A 16595-nucleotide genomic window follows, 5' to 3' on the forward strand; every position below is an offset into this window, starting at 1 on the left:
CAGCAGCACCTTTTTAACACCGGGCTCCCCGTTCAAAAGGCCTGACTCCTGCAGGGATTCCACTCCCCCCACCACTGCCACATCCCCCAGGCCTCTCTGCCAACAGCCCTGCACCCCTCTCTGCCCACTTCTGTGCCTCATCTCCCCACCCCACACTGAGAACCCCCCCCCCCCCCCCACCACCCCACACTTACCCAGTCCTGGACTTAGGATCTGGGGATTCAACGCAGTCCCCACTCCTGTCCGCTGAATCTTCTGGTTGTCTCGGGACAAGAGAGCTGCAGGCCAATCGGATTGGCTGGCAGCTCTCGGAGTCGGACTTCCATCTGGTTGAGGGGGCAGAAGTCCCATCTCCAGTCAATTACCGCTTGTCAGAGCGTGAAATCGCTGCGGGGCAGGCTGTGTCAGCGGGAATGTGTTCTCTGCCGGCTTTTCGAATGGCAGGAAGGGAAACCCCACCCTCCTAAAAATCCTGGCCCATGTTTAATATACATAGCAGTACTTTCAGCAGAAGTGAGTTAAAAATAACAGCAAAAGTTTTTGACCAAGGAAACACCCAACTACAGTCACCGTACACAAAATGGCTGCCTCAGCACGCTATCCGTCCACCTTGAGTATTCCCTGTAGCAGCTCTACTAATACAGCTTCGCCAGTTATTTTCAGCTTATTTGGGACAGAAGTTGAGGGAAATGAGGCAAAGGAGTTAGCCACAACCATTGATAGGTGGCAGAAAGGCATTGCATCAGGTCTTAAGGAACTCCTCTTTTGTTGGGAGGAGAGGTGCACTTTATTTTGTGGGAGGTTTGAACAGAAGCCTTCAAGAATATATTTTCCGAATAATTCAGCTGTCATTCTGAAGACTTAAATCCTGTTGCTCACTCTCGTGGCACCACTGTGGCAAAATCAAGACTAATTCCAAAGTGACCAACCACAACTTATTTCCCTCAGCACCTCAAAACCGCGCAAAATCACCATCTCTGAATTCTTCTTGCCTTTCAGTGTTTTAAAGTTGAATTGTTATTTCCAGGTTCCCCGCACCATCTGCACTGTTCTTTTCAAGTGCCAGTTCTATCTTCTGACTCTTCTGTTGCATCACCATGCTCTGAGAAACCGGTGATCACAATCTTGTTGGTTTTTGCAACAGGTTAAGAAATTTGCTCATTGTACTTGGCAGTAACATCCTCATAACATAGAAACAGAAAAGGCTGGGGGAGGATTTTCTCCCCATTGGGGGGGGGGGTGGGGGGGGTTGGGCAGCTCAGTCAATTATCTTAATTGGGATCTAAATGGCCTTAATTGGACGTCGACAGTTCGGCGGGCGCGCTGCCAACTCTGCTGGGCACCCACCGAACTGAGGATTTGAGTGATGTGTGGTGACATCGGGAAACGCGTCCAATGTCACCTGTCTTCATTTTACATGTCAATCCCTTCTTTGTCCCACTTATCGCTGGCCTTCTATCCAGCTCTACCTGCCCCACCCTCTTAAACAGTATAAATTACATCACATTTCCACTTCTCTTCAGCTCCGAAGGAGGGTCATACGGACTTGAAACATTCGCTCTGTTTCTCTCTCCACAGATGCTGTCAGACCTGCTGAGTTTTTTTTTCCCAGCGTTTTCCGTTTTTGTTTCAGATTTCCAGCATCTGTAGTGTTTTGCTTTTATCGATGTCCTTATGAATGGGCTTTGGCCTTCTCAACAACAACAGTGACTGGCAGGAAGACTGTCTGGTCCATCCAGCCCGCTGCCCCGCATTGTTCATCACAATAAATGAACTCTGGACCACACTCGAAACCAGCTTCTTCTATAATCTGTAAATTCAGTTCTGTGTTGGTCATGTTATGATCCTGGACCAAGCCCCCACATTTTGGGTATGATCTGGTTAGAGACCTGCAACCTTTTGTTTGAAATAGACACAGTTTGAGATTCAAGACACTTACTAAGAGAATAAAGCCATAAGATTCCACAGTTTTTGAACTAACAAAATAAACTTTATTGTACAAGCTTAGAAAAATAAAACAATGTAAAATGTCTATCTTATACTCTAACATTCAGAATCAACATGAGACACATGTGAATTAACAGACCTACAGTGGTCGAATATACTACACGGTACAATAAATGGCAGATGCGACCAAGGCAGAGCCCATGGATTTCTCAGCAACCCACCCAGTTGTCAGTATCCACTGATAGATTTTTTTTTTTCATTCTTTCACAGGATGTGAGGGTTGCTGGCTAGGCCAGCATTTTTATTGCCCATCCCTAATTTCCCTTGAGAAGGTGGTGGTGAGCTGCCTTCTTGAACCGCTGCAGTCCAAATGGTGTAGGTTGGAGACAGAGTTCAAGAATTTGACCCAGCTTCAGTGCAGGAATGGTGATATACTTCTAAGTTAGAATGCTGTGTGGCATGGAGTGGAACTTCCAGGTGGTGGTGTACCCATGTGTCTGCAGCCCTGAGGGAGTGGATGTTGGAGATGGTGGATGGGGTGCTAATCAAGCGGGTCACTTTGTCCTCGATGGTGTCGAGCTACTTGAGTGTTGTGGGAGCTGCACTTATCCAGGCAAGTGGAGAGTATTCCATCACACTCCTGGCTTGTGCCTTGTAGATGGTGGACAGGCTTTGGGGAGTCAGAAGATGAGCTACTCACCACACTTCCAACCTCTGACCTGCTCTTGCAGTATTTATTTGGTCAGTCCAGTTCAGTTTCTGGTTAATGGTAACCCCCAGGGTGTTGATAGTGGGGGATTCAGTGATGGTAATGCCACTGAACGTCAAGGGCCGATGGTTAGATTCTCTCTTGTTGGAGATGGTCATTGCCTGGCACTTGAGTGGCACAAATGTTACTTGCCACTTATCAGCCCAAGCCTGAATGTCATCTGGGCCTTGCTGCATATAGGCACAGGTTACTTCAATATCTGAGGAGTTGCAAATGGTGCTGAAGATTGCAAAATCATCAGCAAGCAGTGCCGCTTTTGAAATTATGATGGAGAGAAGGTTATTGATAAAGGAGCTGAAGGTATTTGGGCCTCGGACACTACCCAGAGGAACTTCTGTAGTAATGTCTTGGGACTGAAATAATTGACCTTGTTAGGGGGAATATAGGGATACAGTGAGAATCTATTGTAAGGGAATGAAATTGCTTGAATCTCCAAACAACCAGTGCCAGCAAGTACATCAACAGTTAAAAACTGCCATATGAACCTTGTACACCCTCAGGGCCTGTGAACATCAGTAAGATCCTGGGAGCCAGGCTAGGCATAGAGGAATGCAAATAAGATAGATTATGTGTCCGAAGAGTTAGACTGGAGACTTAGATTGAAAAACAACTAAGATTGAGCCTGTCTTCAGCAATTAAGGAAAGGCCAGATGGTTCCAGCTTAGATTGGGGGAGAAAGCTCTGCCTGGGTGTAGGGGGAAGTGTGTATCTATATGTTGACAAGATTGGAATCTGAACAATGTTCTTAAACATGAGCTGTAATGTATAAATATGCTGAATACTTGTAATTTAGCAGGGTGCTACCTCAAGCTGCTTGAGGTGGATCTCTCCTTGCAATTGCTTGAATTAATGATCATAACCTGTACCTGAGCCTCCTGTGGTCCATTTGTCAAAGATACCACAGCAATTTGGCGTAGTTGGCAGGATACTCAGATCGAATCCTCAGGACGGCTCTGAAAAGTAGGTGAATATATTTTATTTACCACCTGTAGTTTGTGCAGTAAGCTTACCCGAGAACAGTCCGGTTGAGTATCAAAAGAATTGGAAGGACAACTCAGGACAGGAGGTGCTGGGGTAGGAGGCGGTGCCGCACAGGCGGGCTAGCGGTGCCAAAGCCGCACAGGGAGGCCGGACCGCTACCAAAGATAGGAGACAGAGCCGTGCTGGCGGGCTACGGTTTGAAATAAACCGAAGCCGAAGCCACACAGGGAGGCCAGACCCAGTGAAATAAGCAGACCGCACGTACCGCAAGTAATTAATTTATCAGAGCCGCACAAACTAACTGCGCAGAGACGGATGGGAATATAAGAATAGAATGCCGTCAGGAAAACAGGGAAGTGCTATGGAACTTGACTGGGGGGAGGGTGGGGGGAGGGGGGGGGGTTGCTGCGGATTCCATCATGAGGTTCATAGCGGAACAACAAAGAATGGGAATATGTGGAAAGATGATTGGGACCCGAAAGGTCCCCTACCGAATTTTTTTTGTACTTAAAAAAATGAACTGATCTAAGTTACAAGAGCTGTTTGTGCTGAAGAGTGAGAGAGAGAGAGGGAGAGAGAAAGAGGACACCCCTAGGGGGTTAATGGGCAGTGACAGGCAGGAGCAGAGGAAATGTGAAATTCAGTCAGTTTGATTGTCCCTATAGGTGGAGCCTCCAAGATCCCTTTACTCCCCCACTGCTACTTGAAGTTTTGTTTAGAGTATGAGAGTGTTAAGTTGTTAAGTTCATGTTATTGGAATATAAATACATACCTTCAGATATGCGTTTGTATGCAAGGAAGCATTTGTATGTGAGTTTTAAAGTGTTTCCTTCCTTAAATTGTCACTTGTTTGTGTGGTTCAGCACTTGAGAGTCAAAAGTCCCATATTAGATTAAAGGAAAAGTATACTCAAACATTCCAAAGTTTTGAGTATAAGGCTTAAGTTGAGATTTCTGGCAAAAATTGCAATTTGAAGGTATTGTAAAGATAAAAGGGTTTGCCTTTGTTTGAGATGAACCAACCTTTGTACCACCCCCTTGCAGATCAGTAGCACCAGCGTCCAAGCTGATTGGGATTGATACATACGAGTTACATTAGCTCATATGAGTTGGTATTCAAAATTCTGACAGGAAAAAAATTACCTGAAGTTCAAAGGATTCTAGGAAAACCAAAAGGCATAAACACACGGTCTTGGTGGTTTCAATGGATGAAAAGGGATTTCTTCTGAAGAGGTGAATTAAATAGGAAAGGAAATCTGCATCCCAACAGCACTGTTATTTGAATTTGGGACAATTTTGAGATGTGAAAAGTGCAGTGTAATTTAACAGGTTACTTTGAATAACTAGGATGCTATCTAAAATGAGGAATGTGTCAATAAACACATGGGACTTTTAATCTGGAGACAAATCAATACACATGAGAAAGAGGTTGTTTTAATTTTGATAGTGTAAATTACAGTTCTTACAAAGTTTAAACATTTGAGGTTTGGTTCCTGATAAAGTTCTCAAAAGAGAGTTTTCATTTTAAAGGGTTTTTGACAACAATTGGCACTAATTCAAATGCTGCAAGGTTTTGTATTTATAAATCTATTCCAAAAATCTGAAGTTAAGCTCAAGACCTTGACAAAGTTTGGCAGAAATCCAATTTTTGGCCGCGTTAATGAATCTGGGATAATCCAAAAAAAAAGTCAGACATAATTTAATGGGTTACTTTTGACATAATAGGATATTGTTTGAGAAGAAGGTAAGGAAGCAAAACATGTCAATGCCTGATTTCTGTTTAAAACTGTTATGAGAATACTTTATTGGACTGTAAAGTCTCTTCAGACAGCCTGAACAAGATAAGATGGTAGCTGTTGCATGTGTAAAATGTTATGAGGAAAGTAGGAGAAAGACTTAGGGAAAGAGGTCATAATATACAAAGTGTCTTAAGGGAACTGAATTTGATAATCTGATCATCAACTGAGACATTGCAACCACATAGGGGGAGATAAGCAAAGATCTAGAGACAGAGATCCCCATTAACAAGGAATAGTTAATATGGCCTAAAGAGTAAGGAAACATTTTAAGCAATCAAGACAATAAAGAAGCTGACCTCAAAAGAATCTTAGGATGATCATGGTAAGGAAAAAAAATACTTAGAGGTAAAACTATGTGGAATCTGTAGTTGAGGCAACTGAAGGGTAAGGGGAAATAATACTTAACAATTTACCACAGGATGGATACAGGTAAAGGGGAAGCTGGAAAAAGGCTAATTAGATGTATTACTGACTATATTACTGTGCCTGCGAGCTACCAAAAGTAAGACTTTTGGATTAACACCCTGATGACAGGCAGAGTTAAGAGGCACCCAGAGGGAACTGTCACTGGAAGTGAAGATACTGAGCCATTGAAAGATAGGATAAGAAGGTGCATTGTAAAGATCTGTAGACAGCTTAAAGAATTGAGGTCCGACATAGGACTGCAGCAGGAGGTAGCGGACTGGAAGGAGTGGGAGGGGTGCCTACCCAGATGGACTCAGATCAGAGAACTCATTTCACAGGAAGAGCCATAAAGAAATGTGTAAACTTATGGGGATTAAACAGAAATTCCACATTCCCTACCACCCATAGAGCTCGGGGACGGTGGAAAGGATGAACCGAACTTTAAAAAAAACATCAATAGCAAAAGCAATTCAAGAGACAGGGAACAGCTAGGCAACAGTGTTGGCCAATATTCTGATGCACCTTAGGGTTACCCCAAGCAGAACCTCCGGGTTCACCCCATTTGACCTAATGACAAGGAGAGCAATGCAGTTACCCGAGAGAATCATAGAAGGAGAGGGAGATGTAGGACCACTGAAAGGAAGGATGCGAGACTATGTGAGGGAAAGAGTAAGCAATTGCATGAGTTAAGGAAGAAAATCAGGGACCGACAGATGATTAAGGATATGGAAACAGGTAAATCTGAAAGGCAACAACAGACCCCCCAGGTGGGGACCGAGGTGATGGTTAAAATAAACCCAGAACAAACAGGGTTTGCACCCAAGTGGGTGGGACCATGATTACCTCGTGGGCGTGCGTGGACTTTGTGGAAAGGGACAATGGAAGCACTGGTCACAATTGAAGCGTTTTATTAACAGATTCTATCCACAGAACTAATCTCAGCAACTGACCAGTCACGACTGGGACGGTTATCCGCTTAAGTTCACAGAATGTTAATTGCCATGTCGACGCTCGTGGGCATGGCGATACTGGCAACAAGGCCGGGGATTATCACAGCTCGTCCCACACCGCAAGAGGAGCTTTGGTGCAGGATGGACAGAGCCAAATGTGACACACAGTAGGGAATGCTAAATGTAACAGTAGAAGAACAAGTGATTTTGAATTGTAGCAAGGGTTTGCTTCAGATCGCGCACAGAAGTGTCAGGGATATGAATACGTACAGGGACATAAATGGTTAATTCTATTGACCTGGCAACTGTTAACCAGAAGGTCCGGTCCCTAAACTTTAAGCTTAAGGACATTTTAGAATGGGGACAGGGAATTCACAGCACCCAATTAAATACAGACCAGGATATGAAACGGTTAATCTAAAACCTGGCTACCGTGCTCAAAAGTCACGCGGGGACTATCAATAAACTGATCGGGATAGGGAAAAACATTTCAGATGAAGCAAGCAGAAATGATGTTTGCAGCACCTATGGATCTTGGGCACTGGAACAAACCTAAGAGAATTTAAGACAGTTTAATGAAGGGGTAGTTCCTTTATGGGCAACTAATGAACATTTATTTAATCTTTCACGACATAAGGATGATGACTTGACTGGTTACCAGCTCAGAGATTTAACACATGTATACAGAATGAATGTTGAACGTATAGTGAATAATAATATGCTAATAGGCATTGTCTTAGTGATACCTGTTATACCTATGTCAACAACCAGCCGAACATTATATAGAGAAGAAAATATTGGGGTGATACAGGGGGATTATTATATTAGGTGCCATACATTTCACCATATGCAGTAGACATAGAAAGGAGTATAGTTAGCACCATATCAGAAGGAAGTAGTATAGAGACCACTGCAGTAGTATGTGCACATCCAATATATGAGATGGAAGAAGCAAGGTGCGGATTTAAAGCAGCAGCAAATTGTACAATGGAAACTATATGGGCTGCAAAAGAACCGATCAACGTTGCATATATGGGGAATGGGAGATATTGTGTTACCATGTGGCAGCAAAAGATCCAGTACTGGAGCAACTGGATGTGCCCTATCCACAATCATGCCTACATCCGCAGGTGCCGGCAAGGGTGGGGAAGGTGGAACTGGTTGAAATATACAAGAGAGGAACAACTACTATTCAGGTCAAGGGAAGCCTTAAAGATAACCTGACACAGCATTTGAACCAGTTCTCCTATAAAATTCCCCTATTACCGGAGCACCTAACCGCGATTCGGAGACAGGCTCAGCAGATATATAGAACTTATTATACACTGCAGCAACAGGTTAGAGCCTTAAAAGAGGATATCGAGCAAATAGGTTCTTCCACATGATGGGAGGATCTGTGGAATTGGGGCTCAAACATACAAATAAACACCTGGATTCGGATTATCTTCCATGCCCTAGTTGTGCTTCAGCTGATATTAATTATATATATAACATACTTGATTCATCGCACCCAAAGGTCACAAAAAAGGTGGCGCTGGGGGAGTTCTTACAGCTGGAAAAGGAACTTAGTCAGAGGTCTGAATTGAAGGGCCAGATGATACAGATGATCTGACCAGTACCTTTTTAGGTGCCAAAGCTGGATACCTGGCCTGTATCAATGGGTGGTGGTACGTAAAAGGGGGCAGACAGGACCACTGTAGTTGGCTACCCTCGGCTAGGCCAAGGGCCAAAAGGGGGGACAGTTAGGGGGATTGTAGGAAAACAGTGCGAATCTATTGTAAGGGAATGAAATTGTTTGAATCTCCAAACAGCCAGCAAGTACATAAACAGTTAAAAACCACCATATGAACGTTGTACACCCTCAGGGCCCGTGATCATCAGTAAGGTCCTGGGAGCCAGGCTAGACATAGAGGAATGCACATAAAATAGATTAGGCGTCCGAGGAGTCAGACTGGAGACTTAAATTGAAAAACAACTAAGATTGAGCCTGTCGTAAACTGTTAAGAAAAGGCCAGGTGGTTCCAGCTTAGATTAGGGAGAAAGCTCTGCCTGGGTGTAGAGGGATGTGTGTATCTATATGTTGACAAGATTGGAATCTGAATGATGTTCTTGTACATGACCAGTAATGTATAAATATACTGAATACTTGTAGCAGAGTGCTACCTCAAGCTGCTTGAAGTGGATCTCTCCTTGCAATGGTTTGAATAAACAATCGTAATCTGTACCTGAGCCTCCTGTGGTCCATTTGTCAAAGATACCACAACAACCACAATCATTTTTCTTTGTGCTAGGTGTGATTACAACCAGCGGAGAGCTTTCACCATGATTTCCATTGACTCTACTTTTGCTCAGGTTCCTTGATGCCACACTGGGTCAAATGTGGCTTTGATGTCAAGGGCAGTCACTCTCACCTCTTGAGTTCAGCTCTTTTTTTCCCATGTTTAGACCAAGGCTGTAATGAGGTCAGGAGCTTAATGGCCCTGGCGGAACCCATACTGAGCATCAGTGAGCGTATTGTTTCTGAGTAAGTGTTGTTTGATAGCACTGTCTACTGCCCCTTGCTGATGGTCTAGAATAGACTGATGTGGCAGTAATTGGCAGGGTTAGATTTTTGTGGATAGGACATACCTTGGGCAATTTTCCACATTGCCAGGTAGATATCAGTGTTGTAATTCATTTGTAGCCTCAATTTTTTACAATTTATATAAATGACTTGGATGAGGGGGTCGAAGGTATGGTTGCTAAATTTACTGATGACACAAAGGTAGGCAGGAAAGTAAGTTGTAAAGGTGATGTAAGGCAGCTACAAAGGGATATGGATCAGTTAAGTGAGTGGGCAAATATCTGGCAAATGGAGCAAAAGGTGGGAAAATGTGAAATTGTCCATTTTGGCAGGAAGAATTAAAAAGAAGCATACTATCTAAATGGTGAGAGAGTGCAGAGCACTGAGGTGCAGAGGGATCAGGGTGTCCCAGTGCATGAAACACAAAGGTTAATGTTCAGGTACAGCAAGTAATTAGGAAAGCTGGTAGAATGTTATCATTTATTGCGAGGGGAATTGAATACAAAAATAAGGATGTTATACTTCAGTTATACAGGGCATATTGGTGAGACCACATCTGGAGTATTGTCTATAGTATTGGTCTCCATACTTAAACAAGGCTGTAAATACATTGGAAGCAGTTCAGAGAAGGTTTACTAAACTCACCTGGAATGGGCGGGTTTGTCTAATGAGGAAATGTTGCACAATCTAGGCTTAGAGTTTAGGAGAGTGAGAAGGGGCTTGATTGAAACACAAAATCCTGAGGGGATCTTGACAAAAATGTGGAAAAGATGTTTCCTCTTGTGGGAGAATCTTGAACTAGGGGTCACTGTTTAAAAATAAGTGGTTGTTCATTTAAGAGAGAGATGAGGAGAAATGTTTTTTTTCTCTTAGAGGGTTGTGAGTCTTTGGAACACGTCATCAAAAGACAGTGGGACCAGAGTCTTTGAATATTTTTAAGGCAGAGCTAGATAGATTCTTGATAAACAAGGGGGTGAAAGGTTATCAGGGTTGGTGGGATTGTGGATTGAGCTTAAAATCAGCTCAGCCATTATCTTATTAAGTGGTGGAGCAGGCTTAGGGGGCTGAGAACATAATTCTTATGTTTGTGTGTATAATCTTGTTAAAGCTCTGTCTCCCCTACGAGGGACTACAAATCTTTATTGTTTCCTTCTGAAGACCGAATCTCAGAATTTCCTCCAAAAGTCACTCAGAATTGGACTGCCTCAATGACTGCTCAGCTTCCAGGTTTCCAACCACGTCTCCTGAGAATACGTTCCTCTGGATTCCCGAGTCTGCACTCCAGCACCAACTCGCAGGCACAACATCAGCTTTCAGCCAGGCTGAGCAGAAAACCACTGCTCCAAAGGGTTACCTTTGGCCCAGAAACCTGCAGCACAGAGTCACCAACTTTCCATTGCCTCTCAGCTGCCCTGGGCTTCTCCAGAGCTCTCACTGCTCGAAGCCTGCCAACCACAGCACTTTTATTGTTTGGAGGCTCTTAATTTGCTCCTCTTAACGGTGGTTCCTAGTGGTGGTCTCCTGGTCCCAGTGACTCCTTTACCAGTAAGTTGTATTTTCAACATGTTATGATCCTGGTCAAAACCCCCATGTTTTTGTTATGATCTAGTTAGCGACCTCTAATTTTCTCTCTCCCTCTCTGGGACCTCTTGCTGACCTCGCTTCCATTCTTCCTTGTCTATGTTTCCTCTTTGGGACCTCTCCCTGTTCCCTCTCACTATCCCCTGTCCGTTGAATCCCCTCTGGTGCTCTCCTGGGTCCTGCGGTCGGGTTTTTGCACAGTGGGCACTTATCCCTGGCCCATAGAGCTCTAGATCACTGCACTGTCTGTGCGCTGCCCACTCCCAATCCGCGCAGATCCAGAAAATCCCAGGCCATCCCGGGTCCCTGTTGCTCCTGGCCTCCATTCTGGGATTCTTAACATCCTACACTTGGGGGATAAAAAGCCTCACTATTTTGAAGGTTTCTATGCAATTGCTTTACTAGAAGTACTTAACATCATAACATTTAACAAATAGCTCAGGATGCATTGTACCAATAATCTTTTCATTGGGCAGGATTTTGCTCTAGTTAGGTGGGCTCGGTGAGGGTGGTTCAGAAGCTCGATCGGAGCCAGGCCGCGATTTCATGCCGGCGGACCAGTTAAGGTCTGCCCAGTGTGAAACGCGTGCGGTAACGCTCAAGACTGCCTGTGTGGCGGTGGGGGAGGAGGAAGGCAAGCAGACCAAATGCGAACTTCATGCTTTTGCGCGAGTGAGTGCCTGAAAATCTCCCCGAGGCACACAGCTGCCTCAGTGAGATGGAGTTTTTTTTAAAAAAAACAAATACTTGAAAAATGTTAGAAAGCATGTCCCCTCGTGAATCTGTCCAAAAAAGTGCAAAGTCAGCTTGGCCTTTTCGCCTGCCCACCAAACCTAAGGTTGCTTCAGTTACCTTCAGTTAGCTTAAGAGGCCTTTTAATTGTCGGCGGGTGCGCTACCGATTCCCACCCGTGACAGCTGAACAAAATATCGCACGACTGCGCGTTGATCGCGTGGCGCTCGTCCAATGTCACGCGCGTCATTTTACACTCAAGCGGGTCAGGTGCACCCCCACCCACTGAGGTAAAAAATTCATTTTTTTTCACCATTACACATAACATATTATTAAGTCTTCGCCCAGATAAAAGCAAGCACATGTGACAATTAGGGTTAGCAGAATTTAAAAGTCCTAAAACTATCTCATAAATCAGTGCCAATGTTTTTTCTCACGATCATCCTTTAACTCTGCAAAGAATGTTTCAGTTAAACCCAGAGCCCAATTTTTATGAGCTGTGGCCATAATTCCATTTTTAAGTTCCTTTCTAAAGCCAAAAGTGGTAGGTTCCAGTTTTGAGGCAATAAGTCAAAATGGCTTCTTTGTACGCCAAAAACTCATTCTTCCTCTGATCGAAATCTCTTTTAGCCATTTCAACGATGTTATCGTGATGCTTTTTACGTTCACCCAAAAGGATTTGGAATTCCTGTTTGATCTTTGAATAGTTTAAGATCGTCAGTTTCTCCTGATTCCATTCTGAATGGAACGGGTCTCAATTTAATTCTGTTCAAGCGAGGTCAACCACTTCCCCACTCTGGACTTTCATTTATCCTTCCAATGCTTCGTGCCTTCCATGCAAGTCACAAAACACACAATTCCCATCAGTTTTGGGTTTTAAAATACCTTCTATTAACTGCCCAATTGCCTGGATTCCTGATGTTGTATCCTGCATCTGAACATTGGCCAGTGCTCTTGGTTTGGTGTCAGCTGCCATTCACCCTTTGAGGTCACTTTGAGGCCTCAGTCTTTCCCATTGAAAAACTTTGCTCGGCAATTCTGCGGGTCCTTGGACGGCCTCTATACCGTCCATTACTGAGATGGGTACTTCGTCTTTCTTTCCTTGTCTTAATTCTTAACTGAACTGGATCACAAATAGGCTCCTTGTTTTTACTTGCAGGAACCACTTCGGATCAGTGACACTCCGTCCGAGGTTGTGGAAACAACAATACTGCCTGCTATATCATTGTCCAATATAAAGTTGACAGTTTTTAATGAGTAATTCAGAAAGAATCCCAGCCACCCAAGGCCCCTTCATCAGAGCTCAATTTAAATCTACTTTACACAATGGGAAAGAGATACATTCCCCATCAATACCTTAATATATTTTTGAGCAACAGGTGAAGCTAACCGTTTCACACTGTTACTATGCAGTACCAACATGAATGTTATTCTCTACTAATAGGATGCTGCTGTTAAGTCAAAAAGGCGTTCTGCCTATCACACAAATGAGTAATGTGGGTATGTGAACTTCCATGCCGGTGTGGTGCCAGATATGTAGGCCATATATCCCAATGACTGGCAGAACATATCAGACAGCATGTATGTTCGGCTGTCACGACAGGCAGAGTACTGACCGCACCCAACCAGCCTGTGCTTGAAAAACTCAGAGCATAGTGTCCAACATTAGATGTGATTCCATGGTTAGGTAACACTTGCTAAACAATCCTGGATTGTACTAAGAATTACACTAACAATCAATTTAAGATTATTAGTTAGGTTTGCGGTGTGGCTCACTTACACGTGCTAGATGCCACATATTCAGACAAAGGGCACTGTTCTTTGCAAACAGAAAGAGCAAGTCCACAAATTACATCTTTTTCAACTAAACAAAAGCTTGGATGAAAGCCATTCCCTGGTTCATTCCCCATGGCAATGCTTTGACCAATCAGATTTGACCTGCCTGGTTTGAATTTGAACAGTAGCTTGGTAGTTAACTGTTCCCTGCTGCATTCTCAATGCCAATGCCTCTACTAAGAAGAGTGCACATGCCAACCAATCAGCACTCTCTTCTCATGCAATATAATTTATTGTTCCCTTTACTGTTGCTAATCTTGCGATCTGTCTTGATGCATGCAAGACGAAGAGCTTAGACAGCATGTCTCTTTTTCAGCAGTAATACATTTTTATTCAGTGAATCATTTGCTAACAATAAGCTCTGAGCCAAACCAGTATCTCTCAGAATGACAATCTTTCTAGGCTCTTTCGTGGACAAAAATGGAGCGAAATACCCTTTCAATATAAGCCACTTATAATCCTTTGCTGTTCAATCTATTCTTACTGTAAAAATGTTACAAGCAATAGGTTCCTCACAAGCTTCATTTCTGGTGATGCTTTTTCTGTGGAAATTCCTGTCACCTGCACAAGTGCCACTGTTTTAACATCCATTTCCTTTATTGGACCCATCTTTTCTGAACACTCCTGAAGTGTCCCTAGTACTTCCACCTGTTTGCCATTCAGCTTCCAACAATTGGCATTGACATGCCCTGTCTTATGGCGATAAACACATACTGGCTTCATTACAGCATTTTAACCCTCTATACTAGAATTTTTATTACCTGAAACAGCTTCTGCCTTCTCCCTAAAGCTAGACTCTTTCCTATTCCTTCAGCTTCCCTGAGGGTTTACAAATGGAGATTTACTGCCTCTCACTTATCTATGTGATATATCAGACCCATCTGCCTAAACAGCTGCTACCCTAACCTTAGAAATCTTATGGTCTTCCAGGTGTGACCTAATCGCTATTGGGATACTGTTTTGAATTTCTTCCGGTATCATTAGCTCTCTCGTATTCTCAAAATTATGTTCAAGTTTCAGTGCCCAAAACCATGGGTACCACACCATTCCTTTCTCCCCAGCACATTCTATAAATGTTTTATTCAATCTTATCTTTAACGTCCAAAATTTCAACAGATATGCTTCAGGGACAAGCTCATAAAGCATTAAGTACCATAGTTTTAACTGCTTCATAATCTGAGGCTTGTTCTGCTGAAAGGCTAGAATATACATCCATAGCCTTCTTCATCAAAACACTTTGCAAATTGCGAGTGCACGTGTCCCTAGGCCACTTTAGCTTTGTAGCCACCTTTGCAAACAAGGTAAAATATCGCTCAACTCCATCCTCTGTGAATTTAGGCACTAAGCGAAGGATCTTTGTTATATGAAAGCTTGGAGTGGGACTTGACTCATCATCTGAATGATTAGACTCTCACCTAAGCTTTCCTTTAGCCAGTTCATACGGCCTGATATCTTTCTCTCTTTGAAGCTCTCGGTTTCCTTCCCTACCTCTTTCCTCCCTTGCCATTTTCTCTCTCTGGAGTTCAATTTCAAGCTTTTGCATTTCTATTTATTTTGGTCCCTTCTTTTTCTTTTTCCAATTTGAGCTTTTTCATGTCTTTTTCTATTTCAAGCTGCTGTGTCTGCAACTGAACTGTAGCCAACCCAGCTGGATTGCCATCTGGACTAAATTTCCCTCCTTCCAATCTTGGATACTGCGCTATCACCTCAATTATGTACGTTTTCTTAGCTCCTGCTTTTAACTCTAACTTCAAGCTTTCTACTAATGTAACTAACCTAACCTTGGTTATGGTTGCAAATCAGTCAGGGATAAATCTTCCCTTTCCGGAAAAGTTGTAGCGATTGACAAAGCCATTTTGCCTTTCAATAAGAATAGTAAAGGTCACAGTGAAAACCTCATCAGCCTTAAGCCCAAGCGCCCATGTCTTTCTGTAGATTTGAAATCCCACAAGAGCCCCCAATTTACTTCATGATTCTGGACCAGATCACCAAGTGTTTGGTGCGATCTGGTCAGGGACCAGTCATATTTTCTTAAAGTAGACGGAACGTGAGATCCCAGGTACTTACTAAGAGAACAGTAGCTACGAGGAGAGATTGGATAGGTTGGGGTTATTTTTCCCTGGAACAAAGAAGGCTGAGAGGTGACTTGATTGAGGTGTACAAAATCATGAAGGGAATAGATAGAGTGGACAGGATAAAATTGTTTCCCTAGATGGAGGATTCTAGACCAGGGGACATAGATTCAAGATAAGTGGCAGAAGGTGTAGGAGGGACATGAGGAAGAACTTTTTTATGCAGAGGGTAGTGGGTGTCTGGAATTCGCTGCCCAAGTTGGTGGTAGAGGCAGAAACTTTAAACTCTTTTTAAAAGTACCTGGATCTGCACCTAAAGTGCTGTAAGCTGTAGGGCTATGGGCCGGTGCAGGAAGGTGGGATTAGAAAGGGCACCTGGGTGTCCTCAGGCTGGCATGGACAAGATGGGCCAAATGGCCTCCTTCTGTGCTGTAACTTTTCTATGCTTCTATGGTTCTGACAAAGCCACACTATTTCACAGTTTTTGAACAAACAAAATAAACTTTACTATACAAAGTTAGAAAGATAAAACAATTTACAATATCTATCTTATACTCCAACGTTCAGGAATAAAATGTGATACATATGAATTAGCTGGTGGATGCTGGTGCGATCCATGGTGACCACATTTGCAAGTGTTGGCTGATCGAGGAACTTTGGTTCAGAGCTGATGAGCTGAAGTCTGAGCTGTAGACACTGCAACACATCAGGGAGGGGAAGAATAACCCCTGTGTTTCAGGAGGCAGTTATAGCCCTTCGACTAATTACATCAAATGTGGTCTGTGGTCAGGGATGGGAGGATATGACTGTGAGTGAGGCAGGTATGGGGATCCAGAATTTCGCTTTGTAGGAGCCTCAGCTAGTGCTCTTGTCCAACAGATACGAGGTTCTTGCTCCTGGTATGGGTGAGGGCACAGGCTGCAGGGAGGATGTACCAGCATCGTGGTACAGAGCACCATTC

This window comes from Carcharodon carcharias, chromosome 11, assembly GCF_017639515.1.
Source record: "Carcharodon carcharias isolate sCarCar2 chromosome 11, sCarCar2.pri, whole genome shotgun sequence".
In the NCBI taxonomy this organism is placed as follows: domain Eukaryota; kingdom Metazoa; phylum Chordata; class Chondrichthyes; order Lamniformes; family Lamnidae; genus Carcharodon; species Carcharodon carcharias.